Source organism: Panthera tigris, chromosome B3 (genome assembly GCF_018350195.1).
Source record: "Panthera tigris isolate Pti1 chromosome B3, P.tigris_Pti1_mat1.1, whole genome shotgun sequence".
NCBI classification, from domain to species: Eukaryota; Metazoa; Chordata; class Mammalia; order Carnivora; family Felidae; genus Panthera; species Panthera tigris.
The window spans coordinates 55,835,503-55,842,508 of NC_056665.1; the positions used below are offsets into that span (position 1 = coordinate 55,835,503).

Sequence of the window (7,006 nt, forward strand, 5' to 3'; positions counted from 1 at the left end):
GAGAAAGTCAACACTGTGTTTTTGTGTTTTCTTCCAGTTTCTCTAGAAAGGGATTAGTTATGTATTGATTATTCACCTGCCGCCTACTTCCCCACAGATTTTTGAGGCAGTCCAATGTGAGAGCATCTCAGTAACACCTGCATGCTCCTAAATTTAATTTCGTGGCAAAATAACAACGAGCCAATACAAGAATATGATTTGTGTGCTTTTAAGTTCCAGGGAAATAAAAAATTTGTCTCAGGGAAAACATCTGTATTCACTTGTTCCAGTTCTCTGTTCCACCATCCAGTCATGTTATCTTCATTTCAAGAAAGTGTTTGCTTTCCTGCCCTGCTCAGATGCATGTGTCAAAACAGGTGCACCTACAAGATTTGAAGCTTTCCATTTCTTGCGCCTCCTTGGCCCAGCTCAACAAGGAGTGCAAAGTATATCCCACAGCCCCCAGCATTTAAGGGGGCTTGTGTCAGAATGAACCCTCTTTTGACAGAACGACTTCTCCATAGGCTAGCCACCGCTTCCGGATCAGTTCTTGTAGTTGATATTATGATAGTGGTCATTTTGAAATTCTGAGCCCTTTTCATTAACCTGGGTTGTTGCCATATCTTGGGACCATATCTTGGGCTTTCTCTTTCATTGGTTTTATTGATGCTATTCCTTTGGCCTGAAATCCTCCCTATTTACACTGCCTGTCACAATCCTCCTCATTCTTTATGGCTTTGTTGAAAGACTGCACCTCATGAAGACTTTGGTATCCATTGCCATGATAAAGCTGAGAAACAAACAAATAATCATATAGGAATAGCAAACTACAGTGAACATCGTTCCTTATAAGTAGAGGTCAACGGCATGGTTCTTATGGTCTCAGTTAGGTTCACCCAGGTATCTGCAAGAAGTTATGTGATGACAGAAAGGTCTGGTCATCTTGGCTGGGCTCTCTCACATATGAATGAGGTGGTTAGCTGTCCGCGAGGTGGCTTAGGATAGCCTTTCTGGGACAATTGTGCTTTCCTCCATATGACCTCTCATCGTCCAGAAACTTACTTGCGCTTGGTCTCATGATTGTGACAGCGTCTGAGAGACAGAGGAAATGTACAAGGTACCCTGAGGTATAGGCTCAAAACTGGCACACAGTCACTTCTGCCACTTTCTGTTGGCCAAAGCAAGTCACAAGGTCAATTCAATTCGAAGGGGTGGGGAACTAGACTCTACCCCTTTTGGAAGGGACTGCAAAATCACATTGTCATGGGTGTGGAGAGAAAGAATGAAAAATTGGAAATTTTTTTTTTTAATCACTCAACCACAACTTTTCTGATCGCCTGGTCTGAAGTGGTCTTTGATTTATTTTTATTGCTTTGATAGCAATTTAAAAACAGAATATTATTTGGGCACTTGCTTTTGTCTTCCTTTAAGACCCTAAAGTCAGAGGCCATGCCTCATTCATTCTTTGGGCCTCAAGTTGCTTAGCTCAGTGACTTGTCCCTCATAAGTATTATGCATATTTAAGCATAGAAACAGTCTACAAATAAAGCAAGATAGAAAATATAAGCACACAGAATTTTTAATCTGGAATGACCTCAAAATTTCACCCCATCATTCTGTCTTGTAGTGGTATGCATGTTACCATAATAACATGGTTTTTAAGAAAGCCAATAAAAAAACTGGTTTCAAAATGCAGAGAAGTCTCTCACCTAATCAATGCATGTTGCACACATCTATGCACCCTAACACTCCAGTTTTAATTTTCCTAGTTCTTAGCAGAGAGAGAACAGCTATTTTCCCATTTTCACCTTAGCCTTCACTGTCTGCTGTCTTCTCCCTACGATTCAGTTATATACTTCATCAGTGACAATGACATCCACTTGGCATTCCAAGTTAGAAACAGAGCCCTAGTGTCAAGAAGAGTGTTTTGCACATAGTAGGTGCTCCATAACTACTATGGAGGCAGGAGATTCCTTCCACCTCAGTGTCTCGAAGTCGTATCTAATCAAAGGTTTTCCATGAGAATTGCTATAGGATCCTGCAGGGAATTCTGGCTCCCTGGTGTCTTCCTTGACTTCCTTCCTGAAGTATGGCTACCAAGGGAGTCAGTCCACCTCAGCTGTTTAGAACACACTAAATTCCTATCTGCTTGGATCTTCCATCCAGCCTATGGGCCAGAGTTGGATTTTCGGAAGACAAAGCTAATCCAGTGAGGGGGTGGCAAGGAGTGAACTCTGCTCGGAAGAGAAAGAGAAGACTGAGTTCTATATTGATTCATTCATCTTGAGAGCTCTCCACTCTGCAGAATGGAATTCAATTAATATTTTAGGTTTTTAATGAAACTTGTTCTCACCATGACTTTTCCTGTCACCATTGATTTGAGTTCTGGTTTTGTAGAATTCAGTATTAAAGGTCTTTTATAATCAGTATATGCCCTCATAGTTTTTTGTTTTGGTTTGATTCCCCAGCCAAATCAATGAGAAATAAGAAGCTGTTTTTTTTTTCTTTCACTTAAGGAATATTTTTTAAAGGAAGCATTATTTAATCTATAATTGTGCACCCTTTATTGTTAGTTAAAGGTTGGTATGTTTAACTTCAGTTTATAGCGCAATGTATCTTTCAGATTCTCTCTGACTCACTTTCTTTGAATCCGTCCCTGTGATGGCTAATTTTATGTGTCAACTGACTGGTTCACAGGGTACCCAGATATTTGGCTGAAGATGATTTCTGGGTGTCTGTGAGAGTGCTTCCAGATGAGATTAGCATTGGGATCTGTAGACTGAGTAAAGCCAGTTGTCCTCCTCAGTGCTGGTAGGCATTATCCAATCTGTTGAGTTCCTGAACAGAACAAAAAAGTGGTCGAAGGCAGAATTCACTCTCTCTCTCTGCCTGACCGCTGGAGCTGAAACACTGGCCTTTTGCCCTTAGACTGAGACTTACACCAGAGTCTCAGGTCTCTGGACTCAGATTGGAATTTACAACCACCAGCTTTGCTATGTCCCCAGATTGCAGATGGCAAGTTGTGGAATCTCCCAGCCTCCACAACTATGTGAGCCAATTCCTGGTAACAAATTTCTTTATATACATACATTTGATTCTGTTTCTCTGGAGAATACTGACTATTACAGTCCCTTATCATGATGTGACTGTGGCTTTGTGACTTTAGGACAACTTGATATCTGGTCCCTTCTGGCCATTTATCTTCGACCTCCAGCATTTCCCCATCAACAGAGGTCAACAGAAGTAATCAAATTGATAGCCCTGTCTGCCTTTTTACCTTTCAGGATGGTCTACTATTCTTTATGACTTTCAAGATTCTATCTTTCCTGATTTCCTTGCAACTTAGTCTTTCCTATCAGAAAAGGACAGCTTTCCACTTTTGCCTTTGAAAAAAAAAAAAAAAAATTTTATATAGCACTCTCTTAAGACAGGCTAGAAATGGTTACCAGACCTGCAATTTAGAGAGAAAAATTACTGGCTAAAATCTTCACAGGCATTTGTTTCAAAATGTTTTAAAATGAAAGCTAAAAGGTAGCTTTAATGTAACTTTCAAAAAAAAATGTTTATTTATTTATTTTGAGAGAGAGAGAGTGTGTGTGCATGTGAGTGGGAGAGGGGCAGAGAGACAATCCCAAGCAGGCTCCACTCTGTCAGCAAGAGCTGGATGTGGGGCTGGAACTCACAAACCATGAGATCATGACCTGACCTGAAATCAAGAGTCAGACGCCTAACTGACTGAGCCACCCAGGCAACCCCAGAATGATGTTTTGAGTACTTGGTGTTCATCTAGTTACTGAGCGAGATATGAACAGGTTTCCTTCCTATTGGGATGCAATTTCAAAGGGAAATATCTGTGTTTTTTGGTTTTGTTTTTTGTTTTTTTTTTTCTTTCTGCCACTTTTGAACACTAGGCTGTGGTCATTCCAAATCTTAGGTCTTATCATATCCCTTACTTTTTTTGACTGTGCCTTCTCCCCTCCTAAAATGTATTTCTGTCTCCTATCTGCCAGCCTTTCCCATGAATGCTTGGGCAGAGAATTTCTTTCAATTTTCTGGAATCTCAGCTTCTAACATCAATAAATAGTCCACCTATCACTTTGAGGACTTGCTGACCTATTGCTTCTTATCAACTTGATACATTTTTATTTTTTGTCTTCGGTTTTTACATATTTTTGCCTCAGTTCTCTGGTGTGGCTTCTTTTCACTTTTCAAAGTTCAGTACAATGGCTACCTAATTTTGGCTCTTCAGACCCTCACCTTCCCCTTCATCTCTTTTGTAGAGGCCCCTCCACCCCCAGGCTCTTGTTCTGCTGCTTACTGATCCTGCCCTTGCTCACCAGGGGTCTGTGTGCTGCTGAGCTGCTTGGGTCACAGCTTTTCTCAGACTCCGTTCATTTACCGCTGTGCCCTTACCCTCCTCCTTCTCTTGCCTATGCTCACTAAATTTCTCTTACCTGATTGTGCAAAACACGATTGTCAGAAATTAGAAAGTCTCTGTACCCACCCTCCCCCAACCCCAGTCCCCATCACCACTCATTGCAGTGAAACAGTGGTTGCTCACAAGAGATTGATTTAGCTGGACAATACTGTGAGCAATACTGGAAATGCCTCATGGCCTCTCCCGGGTACAGTGTCCCCTCTCTTCTCCCTGCTTCTCATCATCTCTTTATTGGCTACAGGGAACCTACTATGCAAAGAGATTTGGGTAATATTTTATTTTGACAGTTTCAACTTACAGAAAAGTTACATAAATAATAGAAGAACTTCCCATAGCCTCTTGACTCAGAGCCCCATTCAAGTTTTGCCAAATGTCTCATCAACATCCCTTATTAGCAGAAGGTCCATAAAAGGAGTATCTACTGAGCCAGTTATCAGTGTCCCAGTCTTTTAACCTGGAATGTTCCTTAGCCTTCCCTAATCTCCATGACCTTCACATTCTTAAAACTGTAGTCTAGTCATTTTATGGACTTCTCATCAATTTAGTTTTCCAGTGCTTCCTCAAGATTAGGCCACAATGATATATTTTGTGGAGGGAATATCATAGATGTAAGAGATTATGTAAAAAGCTGTTTCTCATCCAATTTTTTCCCACAAGTTTTGGCATCCTTTGGGTATGTTTTTTGCCTGAATTGATTACTACTGTGATGGAAATTGCATTTATCCAATACTATCATTCCGTCTACATGTATTATTTGATTTCCTATCCCCCCCCCAAAAAAGACTTTGTCTCTCAACTCATTAATTTATTCATTCATTTATTTATATCAGTGTGGGCTCATGGCTTCCTATTTTATTCAACATGTTGTAATGCACTCCCATATTATTATCTATTTGTTCATGCTCAAAATGTCCAAGTTTGGCCATTGGAAGTCCTTATATATGTGAACTTTTGGCATGTCTTCATCATCCCTCCATAATTTCCTTACTTTCTGTCATTAAAAAGATATTCCAGACTCACTTTGTTCTTTGCCTGACCCAACCCTGGGGAATCAGTCATTTATGTTTATATGTGTATACATCGCTTCTTGGCCTTTTGGCTAAGATCAAGTGTATGTTTATATGTGTATATATATGTATGTATGCATATATACATGTGTGTATATATATGCATATGTGTGTACATACATGCATATGTACATATTCTATATTTATTCTCTTTCTAACTCTATTGAAAACCATGGGTACTCACTGATTCTTCTGATTCTAGTACAACACCACAGGGTTTATTCTAACTTTCCTCCTTTCTATACTTGTACTTCCTTTCGCGACAGTGAGAAATTTGGCTCCAGGATTTCCATCACTCTGTATATAACCAATCTCCTGACCTCACCGGGCTGCTATGCTGCTTGTTGTGAGCCCAGCTCCTTCTTGGGCCTGCCACCTTCAGATAACCTACATACTTGTGAATGCCTTAGTGTCTTTTTGATAAAGGAAATAAATAAACCAAGAAATATTTTTTAAGAAGGGAAGAGAAAAAGCAAAAGCACAGTGCTAAGAGCTTTTATCCAAACCACGTGTGTTATTTCCATGTCTCTTTGAACTTAGACAATTACTTCTTTACTATTTGTGAAACAATCTTAAATAATTTAAAAAGGTATCTTTGACTATTTTGCTCCAATATTTTTATTTTGTCGATGTGTGTTGCTCTTTTTACAAATAGTTACTAGTCAATTGTCTTTGAAAATAGATGGGAAAATAAGACACCCTGTTTAGTGCTGTGAAGAGAATAATTTTCTCTTTGGTCAAAATGGGTTGTTAGGCTGTACAAACATGTATCCCCAAAATCTCAGTAGCTTAACACAACAAAAGCTTAGTTCTTGTTCATGCAGCATGCCCAAAGCAGGTGGAAATATGGAGATCTCGGAGACCTAGACTGTTAGAGGCTTTATTTCCAAATGTACTCCCGTTGGGCACCTGGGTAGCTCAGTCAGCTGAGCATCCGGCTTCAGTTCAGAACATGATCTCAGGGTTGGGGAGTTCGAGCCCGACGTCAGGCTCTCTGCTGTCAGCACAGAGCTCACTTCGTATCCTCCTTTGTATCCCTCTCTCTCTGCCCCTCCTCCACTTGTGTGCTGTCTCTTTCTCTCTCCCAAAAATAAATAAACATTAAAAAATGTGTTCTCGTGATTTCCATAGTTGTAGGAAGAGATTATGGTTAGAGACTATGGTTAATTGTATACTGGCTTTTAATGTTTCTACCGGGATGTGAAACATATCCTTTCTGCTCACATGTCACTGGCCAAAGCAAATCACATGATCATACTTTCCAGGAGATGGAGAATCTCTACCACATGTCTTGAAAGAAGTATGAAATATTTGGAGAAGAACACTAATGACTCCCATAGTGTCCTTTTGACAAGGGACATCAAGGCCCATGCTCTGACTTTGGTTTCCCTTTTACCACCAGTCTTACCTTGCATTGTTCTATTTCTTTATCTGCATGGAAGGAAAACCTAGGTCATGTGGTTATTACAAAAAAAAAAAAATACTAAAAGTGCTTTACAAAATGTAAATATGATAAGAAGCA

General features: G+C 40.0%; 1 pseudogene; it reads left to right on the forward strand.

Annotated features, from left to right (window-relative positions):
* The first annotated feature begins 5,496 nt into the window (after positions 1 to 5,496).
* LOC122240018 lies at positions 5,497 to 5,623 on the forward strand (annotated as a pseudogene).
* Positions 5,624 to 7,006: the final 1,383 nt, after the last annotated feature.